Source organism: Ixodes scapularis, unplaced genomic scaffold (genome assembly GCF_016920785.2).
Source record: "Ixodes scapularis isolate PalLabHiFi unplaced genomic scaffold, ASM1692078v2 PGA_scaffold12__126_contigs__length_90152505, whole genome shotgun sequence".
NCBI classification, from domain to species: domain Eukaryota; kingdom Metazoa; phylum Arthropoda; class Arachnida; order Ixodida; family Ixodidae; genus Ixodes; species Ixodes scapularis.
Genome location: NW_024609838.1, coordinates 89,770,069 through 89,779,667, shown reverse-complemented (window position 1 = coordinate 89,779,667; position 9,599 = coordinate 89,770,069). Strand labels below are relative to the sequence as shown.

The 9,599-nt window shown below is 49.6% G+C and overlaps 1 long non-coding RNA gene across 1 annotated transcript; it reads left to right on the top strand.

The window, feature by feature from the left end:
• Nucleotides 1-202: 202 nt before the first annotated feature.
• LOC121835191 lies at nucleotides 203-9,176 on the top strand. Its single transcript, XR_006077507.1, has 2 exons — nucleotides 203-331; nucleotides 8,382-9,176. It is a non-coding gene; the product is annotated as an uncharacterized LOC121835191 (long non-coding RNA).
• The last annotated feature ends 423 nt before the right edge of the window (nucleotides 9,177-9,599 follow it).

Genomic DNA, 9,599 nt, shown 5'->3' with positions numbered 1-9,599 from the left:
TTTCTCGGGCATCCCAGCACTTAAATCCTTTGCGTTAATACACTTCTTCAACCGAATTAAGACCATCCGGACCGCGGGTGCAGACTCTATTGCGAAACCAGAAAAATATATGAATTTCCTCACGGCGTTTGGGGTTTCGTCCAGGTTCCTCGGCGCGTCGGAGCCTGCGTCGACATGGGGGCCTTGGAGATCCCCGCCCCAAGTCGGCTGGGTGGACGTGGCTTCTCAACGTCCTCCGCCTCGCCTGGACTGCGATCTCGCCCAGGGGATCGAGCGGACCACCAGGTCCCTGAACGCCTCTTTCGGTCGGGTCTCCTCCGTCCGGTTCGCCGTGAGTAACAGTCACATTTCTCGTGCGGTTGCCTCTACATGTTTCTAAACGTGAGCGAAAAAAAAAAAGTTTCTTCGGAATCCTTTAAGGGCGTTCTAAATGGCTCCTCTTTCGGCGGGGAAATATGAACGGTACTGAAAGGCGAATTGCGAAGGTTTCGCCCGTGTATAAAGCCTTGGCGTGACGTCATGATGCCAAGTCACATATAGGTGTCACGTACCGTCACGATGTGGGCTCGTTGGGATTGTAGCGTAGGCTGCGATCGTGCTTGTGACGTGCGGACGGGAACTTAGAGCGTGGCAGATAATTAAGCCCTTCGCTCGTAGTGCATAAAACAGCGTTCGTTGCAGACAGGAGGGCGGAATTAGCCGCCACCACGCCTCGAGGATCTTCGACAAATGTTTCTTCATGCACAGGATGTCTCCAGACAGTTTTTCTATAACCAATGGCAGTAAGAAGCACGCCTCTCAGCAGACTGTATGATGTATCAGTCACAGCGCTCATACGATAGACGCGCTGCAGGCAGGATGACATAATTGTACGCGGACACGTCTCACGCGTATTCGAAGCATGTTGACTTCATGCGCATGTACAAACGCGTCTGCAGGCAGTTTCTGTACGACCTACGCGACGGGACCGTCCTACAAGTTCCGGGTTTAGTGTCTTTGTATCGAAAGATTTGTTCTGGGGGCTTATTTTTGCCATGATTCGGCAATTTCCGGTGTCGATTTTAAGTCTTGGTCCAAAAAAATCTGTGTTTATTGGGATTTCTATGTTGAAACAGACAGGACACAGGCATGGGAACCCCAGGGAAGGTGCGCGTGACCATGGACAGTTGACACTCGTCCCGGTACTGAGAAGGGAAGGAAACGAAAAGGAAAGAATCAGTACGGACTCCAGGCAGTAATGGCGGTAACACGTTACAAGTAACGGCGTTACCGGTAACGCGCTATTTTTTCCGTAACGTAGTAGGGCAGTCGTTACATTTCCAACAAAGTAATGCATGACGTACTCATGTTACTTATTGCGAGTAACTTGTAACGTAGGTACCTTGATCATACTTCTCTGCCTCTAACAAGTTGTCTAAGCTTTTTAGAAACGTTAATCATACAGTTGGGGAGTCTCTCAGCCGTGCTAATTAAGAAGCATCAAAATCGGTATGTTGAATGCACAGAAAGAAGTTGTGTTCCATTCCGCTTTCCTGTCGTAAACAGTACTAAGGGAAAAATTGCAGATGCCTGAACGATTGATTAAAGGGATACTTCAACGAAATTGTAAATATATCCGTGGTGTTCAGAAACAGGCCGAATATGATCCACAATATCCATCAGTGGCAATCGCAAGTTTGTATTTTGAGCCTAATGGCCGTATTTTCCGTTATATAGACGGCCACTCCGGCAAGCGCTAGGAGAGCAGCCAGAAGAATGCACGTCACATCCGGTGCAATAGCGACGTAGTTTGTCTCGCGATGAGCAAACCTGCGGCGAGGCTGATGTCGATAGGATGTCCTAGCCGTTCCAGCCACCGAAGCGGTCGAAGCACGCCAGCGATCCGGCCACCAAAACTAACCGCAAAGCTGCTCTCACGATCTTTCGAGAACGTGAACGAAGGGGGCCGAAGCACCCGCCGAGAAGAGACGACTTGCAGCCTGGTCGTGGGGGTGAACGATTACTGACCGGGGCGGCGTGAGCTCCACCGCGTTTATTGCTGCGGTGATCAATGTTGCCCGCAGAGCCTGGCGGCCACAGACGGGTGGACTGGAGGGGGCGCTACATACTTGTCACAGCTGCTTTTGCGTGAATTTTGAGTGACGGGCTAATCTTCTAGAATCTTGTAGAGGGAGAATAGCTACCTCTGGGACACACAGAAGAGAGTCCCGTTGAGTGGGGAGCTCCTCTCTCCCCTCTTTTCTTGTGCTGGCCGTAGAGCTGTTGCGCATGACGTCATTTCCGATGACCTCCAGAGAAAAGGGGAAGAAGGAGCTCCCGTCTTATCAGGATCCTCCTTTGTGCCTCCCGGATTTGCACAAGCGTCGCTATTCTCCTCCCAGAAGATTATAGAAGATTAAACTGTCACTCAAAATTCTTACAGAAACAGCTTCCCTCTCCTCCTCTTACATGGTGTTCAAAAGTATGCGATGTGACGTCAGTGCAAGGAGCCTATAGTTCTTGGCCAGACAGTTATCGCCACTACCTGTGAAGTTTCCTATACTCCGTTTCATAGATAGCGTGCAACGCAGTCAAAGCTAGCGCACCGGTTTGCACTGCCGACCGCCTACGTTCGCCCCATAAAATAGTGCTACCCATGCAAGAAAAAAAAAATCGTAAAATGTGCATTTTTGGAGCTAGTAACTGATAGTGGCGTTATGATATCGACAAAACACCGATTTTTTTTCAATAAAAAGGAAAAGATAAGGTAAACTACTCCAAAGTTCAAATTGTTCTCCGTTTTCGTCCGTGCGGCAGTCGCTTCGGGTTTTCGGGTTATGCGGCTTCCCCTGCCTTGCCGGTTTTGAGAAGATGGCCTCTTACGCAGGGAAGCTTTCCTCTCCTGCTCGGATATTTTCGGAGATTCGTTGTGTGAAGATCTCGAAAAAGTTCAAGCAGGTGATCGCCAACGTGTACGCGAGTCCAAGAACGCGTTTCCCGGAGACGTCGGTCCGTGAAGTCCTGGAGACGGTCATTAACGACACCGGAGTGTCTGGCAAGGTGGCGTCCCCGAAGCGAGGACCTCGCAACGTGAAAGTTTCGAGCACGCGGACCGTGTTGTGAACTGCCTTCTGTTACTTCTGGTGTTAAAATCGGCCTTGTGGCTTCAAAGTGAATCAAGCCTCAAGAAGGAACCGTGTCGGTGATGAATCGTGCCTACGGCTTCGTCTTGATCGGCTAAGCGGACGATGCCCGTGGTTGCATTCCGAAGCGTCTGGGTTTGTTTGCCTGCGGGACCGTAACCTCGGTCTGCTCCGTCTGCCTGAGGCACCTTAACCTTGGTCGGTTAAGTGGACGACGCACATGCCCGTGCCTGTATTCCGAGGCCCCTGCTTTCCTCGGAAAAGGAAACAACACTCGATCCTGCTCTCGAGTGCCGTGTGTTGTGTACGCGTCTATTGTGAATTACTCCCGGTTCATGGGAACGCCGGCACCAGAGCAACGAGATACTGCCGTCTGGATGACTTCCATACACCGGCGAGTATTTGGACTCTGAAGGAAACTTCCATGAAGTCCCATCACGCGAGGGAATGCCAAGCCGTCTGACCAATGGCAGTGCGGTCCTCTAATTCCAGTATTCGTTGTATAAAGGACCGTCCACCGCACTCTCAAGGTACTCTCTGATTTTCACGCTACCATGTAAATAAACGGCTTTAAATTGAGACGCCCTGGATCTCGACCGTTCTTCCGTTTTGACGAGGCCGGTGCGGGGTTCAAACGGAACACCAGCCCCTAGTCTACCGCCTTATAAATAAAAACAATAAGAGAATAGGAATTGAAATTATACACTTCCGCAATGCGCACAATTTCGCACAAAAAATACGTCGAAAAAAAAGGAAAAAAACCTTTGCGCTTGAAGTGGATTCGAACCACCGCCACCGAGACGTCGCTATCGCCAGAGCAGCTCCTTGTACCACTCGGCCACGAAACGTGCGGAGTAGCACATTTTTATGTGTTTTTCATGCGCACTACTTGAGTACCTTTCCCGGAGACGGCATTACAAACGAGGCTTTAGCACAGTAAAATAGATAGGTGGGCTAGTTGGTACATGTTTAACTTGTGAAGCGCCTAAAAAACGAGAACACGAGGAAGCGAGACAGGACCAAGGACTTTAGCGACATCTACCAGGTATTCTTTGCAGATCGTTTATTTTGTTTTAAAATTCCTTTTCGTGTCTTTTTTTAACGAGATATTGGTGTGTCCTATGTCATACTGCTCCTTTGAACACGTATAGACCTCAAAACAAAAAAAAAAAGAAATGCCGAAAGTTTGTTGTAGTATCCCTTTAAGGAAACACTATAAAGGCCTCTTCACACATACAGCGGAGCGCTAAGTTAGCGCTACGTGAGCGCTCCAAGGAGCGCTCATGTGGCGCTTTCTGGCGCGTGACTTAGTTCTAACACAGCGCGCGATTAGCGCTTCTGTAGCGCTTTGTTAGCGCTCCAGTAGCGCTTTGTTAGCGCTCCAGTAGCGCCTTGCTAGCGCTTCAGTAGCGCCTTGTTAACGCTTTAGTAGCGCTTCTTGTACCGCGGTGCTGCGGATTAGCGCGTGCACTGCGGTTCCGGTTCCTGTGCTTGGGTGGGAATCAGCAGGACCATGGCGGACATGTAGGATGCTGAAATAGAAATGCGACCAATGCTCTGAGATACGCGGTTAGTGCATATGTGTGTGGACGGCTTAACGCCCAGAAGAGCCTTCTGGGTGCGCGACATCTTTCGCCACCGAGATACCGACAGGTACCTAGTAAACCTTGTTCCTAGGCTGAGGGACCGAGACACAGAGCTCTTTCGAAGGTGGTTATTTTTAACTGCGTGTCTTTGAAACCAGGGTCACGCATATCGAATAGAAAGCGATGAGGTCGTACCCAATCAATTAGTCGCTCAGAGTCCATGACTCTGGATTGCCTGCCCGGCCCTTTGCTAGGAGAGCGGCTGTTTTACTTCCTCTTCTTTCAATGCAAAGGAAAAACAACAACAAAGGAATCGCCGTGCACGTGCTGTTCCGCAGCAGCAAGCACGGCACAAGGAGCGTGCATGAGAGCGCTAACAGAGCGCTTTTGTAGCGCTAACAGAGCGCTAAAAAAGCACTTCTGAAGCGCTAACAGAGCGCTACTGAAGCGCTAACCGAGCGCTTCAGTACATGTGCGTTCTGAAGCGTACATGTGGCGCTCCAAGGAGCGCCACATGAACGCTGCTTGGAGCGCTCACGTAGCGCTAACTTGGCGCTCTGCTGCATGTGTGAACCGGCCTTAAATGTAACCATGGTGGTATCGTGTATTAACTGTCGTGAATGTGGGTGTGCTGCTGATTTTGGAACATGTCAGTCATTGGAAGAAGCGGCAATGCCCTGACCATTGAAATCATCGAAGCGGCGATGATTGCGTACCTAAAGGAAGATTGTGTAATTGCCCCATCCTTTTTGTTATAGGGTAAAGAGTTACAATTCTTGCACGATCGCGATTAGGTTGCTGATCGCGATTAGGGTACTGAAATTTACTAGCGTGGTCATTGGGTGTGTGTGTTTTCTCTGTTTTGGTCGTCGAATACAACGTTGGGCCTTGGTGTTTTAACTTCAGTTGTAAGTTCAGCGATTGTGTGCCCCTTCTGTCCTGTCTGTGCGCCGTACGTTTTAGTCATCATGCCTTACCAACACGCACAAGCTTCCATTTCGTACGCTATTCTTTACATCTCACCAATACTTAAACAAAAATTGCAATCCAACTTTTCTTTGTGGTGCTGGACACGAACTCATACGAATTCTTCCGTTTTTCGCGTTTTCTTTGCGAGTTTTTAGCTGAAGCCGTAAATAAAAGATAAGGTAATCTTACTAGGTTTCTGGATGGACATAATGTGTCTTGAAATATTGGGCTTATGCATTTTTCTAGCGTCAAAATGGTAAAACGTTCTAAAGGCCGGTTCAGACACCTGTGTTTGAGTGTGTTTGACTGCGTTGCGTCGAAAACCGAAAGCGAGTCACCAGCACATCTGTGCTTCGTGTGAAGCGTGGAATCTAATTCACAGAATCATCTTGGCACGCGATATAAGCAGCAGGGATGTCCTGGTTTCTGGCAGCCGCAACGCAGTCAAACGCAACTGTCTGAAACAGGCTTAATAGACCGATCTCATCAGCCATTTTGCCTGCGCCACCGCTTCCGCAATACTTTAAAGGAACTTGACAATCTCGCTGGAGCTCTGCGCGTGTAGAGCACGGGACTGCACGAGTCCTCTCGGGCACTGCCGCCTACCTCCTGTGAACTAAAGTTATGGCGGCCTCGCGCATGCGCAGAACGCTTGGTGAGATCGGTCTATTCATAAATAAAAAGGTACGCAAAGCTAACGTACGTTACTTTTTATTGGTAGCGGTAACACGTTCTTTTGGTTTTGGAATTACGTAGGTCGGGGTGCCGGCGATTTTTTTTTTTTTTTTTGTTATTTCCAAGTACGAATAACGTATTTTGTTGTTGTTGTTTTTTTTCCCCCTGTAATGCCTACAACACTGGATCTAGCTCGGCGTACAAACAAGAAGACCGTAGATATAAATTTGTTAACGGTGAACTGCGCTTGCTCTTATCCAGGGAGAGCTCCAATTCTGAGTTTTTCGGTTTACCTCGGTTTTTATCACAGCGGCTCGGGGTTTAATTTAATTTTTCGGGGTTTATCGGTTCCGCGGCTGGGCTAGACAGCGGTTTTTCTTACGGCCTCCGTCCGCTCTTAAAAACAGTAGAATTGTTATTTATAGCGGCGCGGGGAGGCGAGAGGGGAGTGTGTGTGGGGGGAGACAAACGCTACAAGCGCGAGCTAGCCCGCTCTCGTGCTAGCAGCATTGGCTGCAGTCTCAGCTATTGAGACTGCAGCCGAAAAAGATTGTGTGACCGGTGCCATTTTTAATGTTCGTACATATGGCGCGTGCTTTGGTTGCCTTCCGAAGCGACGAACACGCACGTACTGGGCTGTGAAGAGCGCACGCTGGACTGTGATTTTGTAAGCATTGGAAAGGTCTATTAGCGCCGAGATGTTTCGGTGGCGCCCTCTTATGGTTTCTCTCCGTGACGTCACGACTGGGATTTGCCTCGCCGTGACGTCACCAGTTGTGTTTCTGGCTACTTACCATCGGGTGCGACGACGAGTTCGATGGTGTGTTTAAAAAGACAGTAGAAGTTAGGAGCCATCGCAGTCCGAAACTAACACCATCAAAGTTGACAATCTGACAGTGCTCATATGCCCATGGTTTGACCAATCGTGGAAAGCTGACTACAGCGACGCTTTTGGCCGCGCACGTCGCTAATAGAACTTCTCAATAAGGGCTCCGGGACGGTTTCATTTTCAGTGTTTGTGCGTGTGGCGTGTGATTTGCTGGCTTTCCGAAGCGACGAACACGCGCGTGCTGGGTTGAGGAGACAGCCCAGCGTGCGATCTCCTCAGCTTAGCACGCGCATGTTCGCCGCTTCGAAAAGCCAGCAAATCACACGTCACACGCACAAACACTGAAAATGAAACCAGGCAGCAGAGATCCTGCGTTGAATCCCCACCCCTGCCCGTTTCGATCTGGATGAGCATCGTACCGGCGTACGGTCGTGGGGCACGTTAGACCCCAGGTTTGCGATTGTACTGCACTGGCTAAATTGCTCATCTACAGCGGGTGAGTCGTCGTCGGTTGAGGCAGACCAAGTTCTAGGCTGTATAAACATACCCCCCCCCCCCCCCCTTAACCAGGCCAACTTTCCTTTTTGGAAAGCTCTATAGCACTTCCCTAACCACCCTAGACAACCGTTCCGACCTGCGTGATTGAAATGTGTTCCATTGTACTCAAATGGAATACCTGTCGTGTGCCTATTGAAAATTATTTGGCTCACGATTGATAAATGCTTGCGTATGGAGGGTTGTTTTTTTAAGGGCGAAGGGGAAGAGGTGTTCCGCGTAAGTTCCTACTGGCAGGCGGCACGCTGGCCCGTAGATAAAACTAGTCTGGAAATTCTTTCAGTTCGACCCCGGAGGGAAGAGGCCAACACGGCGAGTTTTGAGGTGCCTCTTTAGAACGTGTTAAAGCGCTGTAGGAGGGGGCGACGTCGCAGCGACCCCCCCCCCCCCCCCCCGAGTGGTAGGGAGAAAGTGTGAAGTTCGTTAACAAGCGTGCCACTTTAGCCTAGCTGGCACGTCCCGCAAACACGGACTTGTGATGTGCGCACGCTTCTTCCATTGTGATTGGTTGTTGGGCTTCTTATAGGCCTTAATCGCACTGGCTGCCGAGCAATAATACGATCTTCGACATGTCCTGCGTATCTGAGGCTGTGACTTCAACAACTGGGAAAGCGTCTGACGTTTGTCTTCTCTGCCTCTTTGCAGGATGATTTGGCAGCTCACGCGGAGCCCTCCACGTCACGCGCCCAACCCGGAGCTTTCTCCGGCGACCGCCGTCCCGGAAGATACCCGTCGCACACCTCCCGCCCGGACCCCGACGACCACTGGCACTATGTTCGTCGAAGCATGTTTTAAGAACGCACATTCTAAAAAAAAAAGTATACACGGGCACTCTTTTTAGAGGAGTCAACCGATGTCCCATATAGAACTCCTTGGGGAGTCATGTGATCCACTAAATCGGGGACTTCAAGTACTCCAGATATATGGGGAGTACTTAAAGTCTAGCACATCACTCGAATCCCCCCCCCCCCCCCCCCCCGACTCATTCGACACATCCTACCAAGTGCGTTTTTCAGCGCCCTATGTTACGCCTAGGGCTTCGAGTGATCCCCTTAATTAGGGGTGTTGCTTGACTCAATTTCTAACTCCCGGGTGTTTACTCGAGTCCCCTTATTATGGGTGCTGTTTAACGCCTTTTTTCAAAACTCTGGAGTTCACACGACTCCCCATATTATGGGTGGCATACTCCCTGGGAGCCTTTACGGCTCCCAGGGAGTCTCAATTCCCCGGTCCAGTGGAGCACTTTAACACCATAGGAGTCACGTAACTCCTATAAATATAGGATTTTTTTCTTTTGCTCCCTGGGTGTTCGGCTGACACCCTCATATACACCCCAAACAATTTAGTGCGTCTACTTTACCGTCAGGCACTTGGGGGAGCCAATCGCTGCAATCTAAGGGTGGGGCTTGGCGAACGAATTGGCGTAAATATGTTATGACCTGAAAATACAGACTGCACAGCGACATTGAGCAGGTCGTTTGACTTGCTTACGTCATGCGCAGTGAAGCTGCGCAGTCTATCTTTTCAGGTCCAGACACAACCTCATCATTCGCAGAGTTCCCTCCGAAAATTACAGCAATTGGCTTTGCGGGGAAGTAGACGTTCCAGATTTCTCAGTGTGTATGCGTGATCTCTGTATTTCCTTGGTGGAGTAGAGGCGCTGTCCAGAACGTTAGTTCATGCTCTCTCTATTTACAACTTCTGAAAGAATAGCGTACAAAAACAGGTAGTGACAATTCGAGTCTTTATTATTGCGCAATAAATATTGGCAAATAAAGAAGAAGTATCATTGAAAATGCAGCATATCCGTTTCATCATTTTGTTCATGTTTTTGTTGCCTTCGGAAGTGTGCCGCAAGATGTT